We start from the raw sequence: 10576 nt of genomic DNA on the forward strand, positions 1-10576 counted from the left end.
TGTTATTAAGCAAATAAAAAGTAATTCACTGAGTTGCTGCTATGAGCATTATGCCAGAGCCAGTAATGGACTGGTCATAACAGACGGTCCCTTTACCATTAAGCAAAAGACCAGAGGATGTGATTATCTGTAATTACATACACATCTCACTGTGCAGCTCCATGAAGAGATCCCAAGCCAACCCCAGGCTAGCTAGATCCAGCTATCCACTTTTAGATACATCTACTCTAGCGCAGATTCACGTGTCCATTCTGGAAGTAAAGCCATATTCTGTCCATGCCATCTCTGCACTGCACTGCTCTGAGCTTTGTTGGAAACCCCTGCCTCATTTGTGCCTCCACAGCAATTAACTCATAGGGCTGAAATGCACCAGTGCAAACCAATGGTGATTCCAGAAACTGATTTACCTGGTTTCTTTAAAAAACAGAGAGCTAAAAAAGGTTTACATTCACAAAAAAACCAAAGCTTTCAATCTGTAACTATGTTTTTCACTGTCTTAACTCTAACATTTTTATTCCCTTTAGCTTTTTGCATCAATCTCTCAGTGCACGATAGCAAAAAGTCATTGTGGATCTACCATTGCCACAGCTATGGTAAATTTCCCTTTAATGATCAGGGATACAGTTTTGCCCCTGGCTCCCAAAGTCAAGCTAACCAGCCTCTTGCCTACAGCACAAGAACTGTGTCTGCTTGGAGTTTGCATCAGCAGAGTGGCTGAGACCAACTCACATGCACAGAAGCTGATTGATGAAGCATGATGCATCCCTTAATTAAGCAGAAGCTACTAATAAAAATGAACTTACTGGATGATTTGTGTGATTCTTGCAAGGCAGCCATATGTGCTGCACACTGGTAGTGGGAAAGGGTGGTATGCAGCTGATGCTGGGAAACTACAAAAGAGGAAACTTGTTAAGGGAGGCAGTTTGGGTGCTGTCACTATTCAGGGCAGTCCATAATTAATGTCCTCCTCGCTTATCCTTGTTTCTGTGATAAGTTGTCCTCTCCTCTCTCTCTGCATCCTTTCAGCATTAGTCCTTGCCATCGCTGCTGCTCCCACAACTGCATCTATTTTTACTTCTTCTTTAGCTGTGGCTGCAGCATTTGGGGGGGATAAAATTCCTTGAATCTGCACATCTGTTCCCTTTTCTACGAGCTATAAGCATGTGTTTGTCTCAGCAAACCTTCACAACAGTCGGGGTCCAGATGCCTCTTCCTGTGCTTGTCTACAATACCTCACTGCAGCAATTTCTGAGGGAGCCGGAATGGGAGCACACTTGATGCACGGGATCAGGAGGAGGCTCCTGGAAGTCCTTCTCTGTGCCATTGGCCACCTGCAGTTGCTTTTCCTAAGTATGCTGTTCACCTCTAAGATCCCAAAGTGGTTTTAGTAAGATGGTACAACCTTGTAGGGTTGCATAGCCAACTAATCAACTAAGTAACAGTTTAGAGGTCAGGATGTTGTAAAAACATGGCAACACTTTCTTGGTTACTGTCCATGATCTGCAGGAATTCCTGCTGCGCACTAGAGGTACGAGCACAGAATTTAAAGGGAGAAGTGATGTGTGACGCTCGTATCCTCAAGCTCCCCACTCCATATGTCTGAGAATTAAAACATTCCTTCCAGATGTGCATTCCTTTAACAGGCTGAAGAAAACTGACTCTTTCACCTCATTTACTTTGGGGACATGATAACATCTTCATGTGAATAAATATTCTTTTTCTGCAATTGTCCTCAATACATTCAGTCAACTTTTATTAAAACCAAGCTGGAAATGAGTGGCAAGAGTTCTGTAGGAAAAGAATATGAATTTAGCACAAAACTACAAAGTCAAGCCTTAGAAAAGAAACAAGCCTCCTCCATGATTCCTAACAGGAATGTTGTCCATAACACTTGTGATACAGACCTTTCATTCTGCAGAGAACAGGTAAGAGTACAGCTGCCATGTTCAGTTTATGATGCCACGTTTGAGAGAGATGTGGTCCTAATGAAGGGAAACCAAATGGTCAGAAGTCTAAATGGGAACAAAATGAAAGAACTGGGATTGCTAGGTCTAAAAAAAAAAAAAAAAATAGCAGGGAAGATAGGAGTCATCTTTCCATTTGTAAAAGGTGCCTGCTTAAAAAAAAAAAAAAGGAATAAACTTTTCTCCATGTCCTTGGTCTATGGAACAAAAAACAGCAAGCTTAAACTGGAGCAATGGTGATTCAGAGTTAAACATTAGGAAAAACTTTCAAACAACAAGGATAGTTAAACACCAGGATAGATTGCCTAGGGATGTTTTGGAATCTCCATGATTGGAGCGTTATAAGAACAGGTTAGACAAACATCTGTCAGGAATTATTTAGGTATAGTTGATCTTGCCTTGGGGTAGGGGGATGAACTAGACGACCTCTAAAGGTTCCTTTCAGCCCTCTTTCTTATGATTCTATAAAAAAATACACAAAATGATTGCATGTAGAATTGAGTTTGGCACCTTTTAGCAAATCTCATTGTTTCTGATTTTCTGTTGTTCTCTTTGCAGCTCAGCCATGCTGAGGACTCCAGGTTTCAACAAGAATCTTAAAAGGCTGTTTGGTGCCAAATAGTGTTCTGGTTCTTTTACACTGTTACATTTAATTAGGGTTTCTAATTAATCTTCTCTGTGTATTACACTATATCTAGCCATCAATGTTAATAAAATCTTTGCTTAGTTTAAAGAGTCTCTGAAAGTTTTCATTTGGAAAGTGAGACCATCTGGCCTCTCTACCTCACTAGGATTAGATTCTGGGTAAAGCATACTCCATCTGTTTCTGAGATTCATGTACATATTACACAGGAATGTGTGTTGGGGCAAGGCTAAGGAGGGATTTCATTGCAAAGATTGCTGACATACAGTCAGATCTGTATAAAGAATCTCTGATATTCTTGAGGCAAAAAATAAGTAAATTTCCTTTTCAAAATGTTCTCAACATCTCTTTGGAGAAGGGTTATTTATTGCTTCCCATTGTATGAGCTAAGTCCTCCACTGGGGATACACCTCAATCTTGAGTATGTGTAGCATAAAATATTGAAATGGTACTCCCTGTTTAGCAATCACATGGGTTCCCAAGAAAGACTCTTCAGCCTGTCCTGGGTATTGCCAAGGAGCACCTGACATACTGGGAGTTATGGAACTGTGCTCCTGGCAGGCAGTACAGCAGCACAGAACAAGCCCATATATTTAAACGCAGTTTGTGAGCTAGGATGAGCCTGATCCCACCTGTTTGTTTGTTTGTTCATATCTCCTTAGCACCCATATATTGTGTCTGGCACATTCCTGACCTTATTAAATAGTTAAATGCCCTAGTTTACTAAACAAAGTACAGTATGTTTTGCAAGGGGGAATTCTGGCAGTGGCAATGCTCCCCCAGCTGTGGTTATAAGATGACTTTTTAAAATGACCATATATCCATAGGACTAGATTTCCCAGCTTTCTTCCCTTACTCTATATTTGGAGTGACCTTGTGGTTGAAGTCTGAAGTTTGAGTTCTGTTCCAGTTATAGCACACCCTTCCTCTAGACTTTGTCCTCATCCTATTACTTAATACATAAAGTAGTTATATGGCAGTTACACCCAATCACATAATTGGCAACAGATACCTATTTTAATATTTCAGGCTCATTCCCTTTTCTGGTTTGGGTTGGGTGATATTTAAAAAATCCTGTGACTTACTGTCTCTATGAAGTTTTGGGTCAGTCCTAGATTTCTGTCCATTACTGGGTGAAGATCAAGAGGAACAGAACATTTTCCATAGCCTTTTGATCAGAAAAACTTGTAAGGCTTAATAGCTGTTGAATTTAAATCCTATTTCTGATCTGATACTGGACCAGAGACATGTACATGATACGTAACAGGAATATCACTTTTCCAGAAGTTTTTTATTTAAATTAGTTTTCCATAATCTATAGACTGTATGCACAGCAAAACGCCACATCCTGTTGGATTCTCATCCTTCTTGATTGAAAGAGAGAAAAGGTTTTGAACATTAAACCCACTTCATTAAAAATTACCATGGATACGTAGAATTTCTTCTCTTAGTGTGTCCTGGTTTTCTTCATGTGCAGTTTACAGAAAAACACAACCAAACAAGCAAAAAAAACCAAAAAAAACAAAAAAAAAAACACAACAAAAAAAACCACCCCAAAAACCAAAATGAGAAGCAGAAGAGTTTTGAAAGGGAAGTATGACAATTTGGCTCCTGGAGGCAAAGAACCATTAGCACAACTTACCTTCCTTAGCGTAGCCAAGAACCTCGAGTAGATAAGAGTGACTTTCATTGATACTGGCAGATTTATGGGGCCATCATTAAAAAAGAGCGAAGTGGCCTTGATCAGTGTTTTCAATGGATGAGGTACACACTTGCTTTCCATCAATATCAGACATGCATCACTACTTTTCCTGCCTGTTCTTTTTTTTTTTTTTTTTTTTGAGAAAAGGTATAAATTGTGACCAAGGGAAGACTAGATCTTTTCTTGAGGCTACCTGCTATGGTTTTTCAATGAAATAAATAGAGATCTACACAAAAATTTCCTCTACTCCACATGTAGCTCTTTTCTGATAGGACTTCAAGTCCCTAAGTAAAGATTTGGATTATTTAGGTACCAAATAATACCAATGTATTTTATATTTTGGAAAAAACCCAATAAAATTATTCTCCTTGATACTTAAAAGTATAGAGAGTATCTGTCTTAGAATCCATCACTGAGGAGCAAATACAAGGAGGCTTCATTATCATAAGGGGTGTCACTATGATCACAAGGATGAATAAAATATTTTCAGCTTTTGATTTCAGTTGATAATATAGAAATAACTTCTCTCTTTCTATAATGCTGTTTTTCAGGTATGCTTGTTTAAATTCAGCTCTGTCAAAAATTACAAAGTGTAAGAATATCCAATTTTGCAAACAGTTTCAGCAACTCATCAAAGTATTATGACAGAGAGCTGTAAGACACACATCTCTGATCTCTGAGGTCCCAGGAGTGGTTCATAGCAAGTGGTAGCAAACAGTTTCTGAACAGCCTTAGTAAACCAAGGCAGCCCAGGGTTAGGCCCATAGCCAGGACCCTGACCAGGGTTAGCCCCATCACTCTTCTGACTCACTTCCCTTCTCAGCTGGCATTTTATTTTCTCCTTCAGCTTGGTGCTCCATCACAGTCTCACTCCCAATGAGTTTTCCAGCTTTTACCCTTCCGATTCTCTCCCTGATCCTGCTGGTGAGGGAGTGAGTGAGCAGCTGAGTGGTGCTCGTTTGCTGGCTGGGGTTAAACCATGACAGGTCACCATAATCAGTGCACTGGTGTCCTTTGAATGCTACTTCAAACTGCTCCTTCTCATTTTGCTTTTCAGTTACTTGTAGAATGCTCTTACACCCCAGTCATGTTTGGATTTGGATTAGGACAAATATTCTTAAACCACTGTCATCGACTTCTCAGGAACCTGTTGGACATGATCAGGAGAGCATTTCTGTGAATCATAAATTTCTCTTGTAAAGTCATCTTTTCTATTTATAAAATTTTGAGTACTTCTAAAGTCCTTTTGTCCTCTCTAATTAGTTTTCTCTTGTCAGAGAATAAGACTCAGTTGTTTCTAAGATTATTAACTTAAAATTTCTGCATAGAAAGTGCCAAGACCAATCCCCCTAGTCCTTGCTTCTTACTTCTAGATAGCAATAAAATACTTAATATTTGAATTGATTTGCTAATTCTTTGTGACAATCTGAGTAACAGATGTATCAGCTAAATGTGTTCTTGCTGTGAAGAGCCAGTTTACCAACATATTTTGAGAAAACAGCATGGCCAGACTCCTTTTATCAGTGTAAAAACTGGGGCAGCCTACTAGTTCTCAAGCTCAGCAGAAGGTTAGTAGTGACTTTTTCAAGGTGAACCTTCCCTCAATCTATCTTTATGTACACATAATGAGGAGAAAATCCAAGACTTTCAAACTTCAGCTGTATATATGAGCTCTTCGTATTTATAATAGAATCTGAGATTCCCCAGAAAGAAGAATTCTCGAGAATCATTAGCACAGACATTGTTGTTTTCTTCCCAAATGAACATAAATCCAGCTTTTAAAACAATTTTTAGTTCTGGCTAGCTGCTAGACTTTGAGAAAAATCTATGGATAACAAATTTATAACACTTAGCAAACATTTACAAGGCTGATATATGAGTTCCAATTTTTTCTAAATTCTTAAATTATCAGAACAATTTTTTTCATCCATATTAAGACAATCAGCTTTGTAAAAAAAAATACCTGTACTTTCTTTGCCAATTTTTTATCTGCTCTTAAAAAAAAAAAAAAGTTCTGATATAACAACACGTTTTTCCAGCCCGAACACCTTCAACTAGAACAGCTATGAAAATCTTTTGCATCTGACCACCTGTACAAGTTTGTTTATATCAGTCAGATACTTGCAGAGTGAGAGATGAGCATGTACTGTCAAAATCTGCTGATATTTGGAGCAATCATTATCAAAGAAGAGCCAAGCAACTGGAAGAAAATTATAGGAGACAGAAATAAAGATACTCAAAAGAGCCAGATTTTACACACATCACTGCTGAGGATCCCAGAAGATAATATTGTGCGAGAGAGTTGCAAACATTGTAATACTCTGTGAACTCAGGCAAATTGTTAGCCTACAAACTCTCACACGTACCTGCCCTTATTCAGAGCTTCAAAAAACCACCCACAAAAAGGGCTATGTTTGCACAATGTGCCTCTTTGCCTTCTTCAGGGTAGAAAAGCAAACCTGCCAGAAACATTTTCAGCCAGTGAAGATACTCTCCCAGTCCAGATGTGGTCATCTACCAGGTTGCTACTTAGCATCAAATCACCTACCACAGGCCACCCCCAACAAAGCTACAAATCTCTGAGTGCATGTGTGTGGAACTATTGCAGCACTGTGGCCCAGTCGGCCATAGATCTATAATTTTTTTCTTTGTTATCGTGAGAGAGATGTAAGTGGTCTAAATATCAATGCAGCAAAAGTACCTTGTCCTTCTAGGTATGATTATACTGGAGGAACAATCATGCAATCTTCACTGCAAAATTGTAATGTTAAAAAGGGATATGTACACTCAGAAATCTTTCAAGCATCTGAAAGATGATTATTACACATTATTGTTAAAACATGGGTGATTTCATCTCAACACATAGTAGCTGTGAGAAATTAAATAAGCAGATTGATAGATTTTATGAGAAATTAAATACACCATCACTGTTTTCATGTTTCTAGAATGTGCTCGTGCTTAAACAGAAATAAAAACTTCAGAGCAACAGGACCAAGTATTCTTATTTTTTAACAAGAAACATATCTTGTCATTGTAAATGGTCATATCTCACTGTTTGATTATGCATTTGCAAAGTACAGAGTCATCAAAAACCTTTCTCGATTCTTGGCGTTCAGCAACAGCTGTGAGATATATGACCATGAATAGAAATGAATGAGAGCTAAATCATGTGTTAATCATTTCCAGAACTAGGTCAGACATAAGCTCTCTCTTGATGCTTACAGACACAGCTGTCTGTCATGGTCATCCTCTTCAACTGTCATCAGACTACAAGTGACAAACTAACAAGTTGCAGGAGCTGTGGTACCAGGCATCTGCATGAGGAGTGGTCTCAGTCAGAATTCCTACCCTTTCAGGGGCAGCAGTGAGTTTGCAGTTCATTCCTTACCACAGAAATCTGGCTTTGAGTCACTACACTGTAGATTAAGAGCGATTGCCATTACTGGCTTGCATAAGGCATGCCGTGACTCACACGCTTGCTCAGAATAGTTCTTTTTCTTCCTTTTTCCTGCTTAAAGCCTGGATAAATTGTTCCCACAATTTGCAATATACATCACTGACTGATTCCACGAGGAAGATTGTTTCTATGGTTCTTCCAGTCACTATTTTCTTTGCTTGTTTGCCGGGGTTCTCAAACTTGTGCTGTCTTTTCCCTTTTTAATTAATTAATTTCTTTTTCCTTTGAATTTTTGCAACATTAGCAGCACAGAAGGGGCTCTGTTCTGAATAGGGCACACAAACCATCTTGTGAAACCATAACAAAGTCTATTCCCACAACAGAGCCCCCCCAAAAATGTGATGGGCAGAGAGCTCAACAAGTTTTCATATATTTGATATATTTCATATATTTCACTGCTCTTCTGTATCTACTTTAACACTGAAACAATTATGTACTTCATGGGAGTTGTAACTGATCATACTGATTGTAAAATACTTTGGAAACAGAGCCTAGCAATATGGATAATTCAAGTAATCATCTGGACTATGGAGGATTTGGGATTAATTTAAATTTTAGAAAATAGAACCATTATTAGATATGTTGATATATTCTGAATGGGATTAAGATATAAGCTGTTCAGTCAGACCAACAGCTACAATGTGTTCATGTTTATGGCACTGTCACAGGTGTGTTCATGGGACTGTGAAGAAGTCAGAAAGACCTTTCTGTTTCAAATAAACGTTTAGGTGTTGTTTAAGAGCCACCTGGACTGCCTTAGAATACTGCATTTGCTCCGTTGTCTAGAGCAAAAAAGCAAACCAATTCTCGCCTCATCTGCAGATGCCAACACTTTGTGGAAGAGGAGATATAGGAGCTTAAGAGGGAAGGAAATCTTATAGACACAAATATCTTAAAAGATTTGAGCTTTTTATTCCCAACTGATCTTTAACTAATTTCCATCATGGGTTTTTTATGCCATTATTAGCATAAAGTAGAGGTATCCTATGATGCAGGTGAAATGGTTCCAGTGGGAAGATAAGAGAAAAGATCAAGCACAGAAACAAAACCAAGAGGGTGGATGATTCCTAACAGGTACACAGGAATCTCACCTATCTGACACGCAGCTTTGGAAAATAGGAAAAACAAAGCCAGCAAATGTCTTCGGAAGTAACGAGAGACTCATGGTGGCAGCTCTTTGGTCAGGGTCTGACTAAGCAGTCTTATTCAAAACTACTAGGAATGAGTGAGATCAGTATTGCTGCAAAATCATAAAGTATAGGCAGCCTGTTTCATGTTTTTCTACATACTATGCGTATTTTCTCCTCTTAGCAGTGATTCATTGGCCCAGATTTTGGTCAAAATACCAATGAGAAAAACCAAGAATAATCCTACTCAAGGGAGAGAAGCTACATTAGGGGACAATGCAAAGGAAGACTAGCACCTATTTTGCCTATGTATGAGTGATCACAGATTTACAGTTCTACTCCTTTCTTTCTACAAGACTTACCACTGAGTAGCTCGGACTGTTATAAATTTCAAGAAGAGATGATAAAGTTGAAGAATGGTTGACAGCAGAAAATGATCTGGTAGAATCAAACATATGGACAAGGAATCACCACTGTACCATGTTTTAAAGAGAAAAAGTGAGACGGTAACTAACCCTGGCCTCACCTTCTTCTCACAACAGCACACAAGATTCATCTTTCTCAAATTTATAAGCACTGTCCCTTCCTAAAAACAGAGTCATTGTGAGATGAGCATGTCCAGACTGCAATTGCAAGGGCCCCTTATTTGTACCATGAGGAGGCATACAGAATGTAGAAGGTTGGGTTTTTGAGATTGTTGAATATCTTGACACAAAACAAAAACAACGTTAATTTTCATAGACAGCATAAAAAAATTAAGAGTAAGAAAGAGGGTTCAGTTTGGCATAATTCTAATCTAGTTTATACATGTTATAGCTGTTACAATAATCTAAATTTGCTTCTGAGGATGTGATCATGTCACACATACAATAGCACCAGTGCATGGATTTTTTTTTAACTAAATGTCATATACATGGAATCTCAATGTTTTCCTTGAAGTGGCTGAGTGATTTATCTCAACAGACTTCTGCACTTAGGAATTTCTTTACTCAAAGGTTCTCAACGGTTCTCAAAGGAAGCAGTTTAATGCAAACTCTCAATATGTCACATTTTGGCAGTGATTGCTTAATGCAGCAGTGCACTAATGAATTGCTCCACTGCATCCTCTGATCATGAATATGAATCGGAGTACTATAAACTGAACTCAATGTACTGATAAGTGACTACATCTGATTGTGCCAGCAGCCAGATGATTTCCTCATTAATGAGCTGAACTATTAAAAGATGGAAGAATATGAAGTCAATCCAGCATTGCCTGAGCTTCTTTGCTGACATTTTTCTAGGCCTACCATAAACCTTTGTCAACCAGTGAAACTAAATTTACCCCCCAAAATCTTTTATGAATGAAGTTAAGACAAATAAAAGCTTCAAGGTTCAAATTCTGTTTCTGCTTACATGGAGGTGACTCCTTTGTGGTTGTAGAGTTTCTATTTTAATATGGGTAACAAAGATTTTGATAGTAAGAAATTATGCTCATCCTCTCTTTTTCAGTCCCTGCTGTTCCGAGTATAGCAGCCCATGGCTGCCAGTAAAAGACAGAGATCCTCATCTTTCTAACAAACTCGACCGTGCAGAACTTTTGAATTTATTAAACTGAGGACTACAGATTTATAGAAGGTACATTGCAAACACATCCTTTGGAATAACAGTAAGCTGCTAGAAATATTTTTTATGTTTTCAGAG

Source organism: Pseudopipra pipra, chromosome 3 (genome assembly GCF_036250125.1).
Source record: "Pseudopipra pipra isolate bDixPip1 chromosome 3, bDixPip1.hap1, whole genome shotgun sequence".
In the NCBI taxonomy this organism is placed as follows: Eukaryota; Metazoa; Chordata; class Aves; order Passeriformes; family Pipridae; genus Pseudopipra; species Pseudopipra pipra.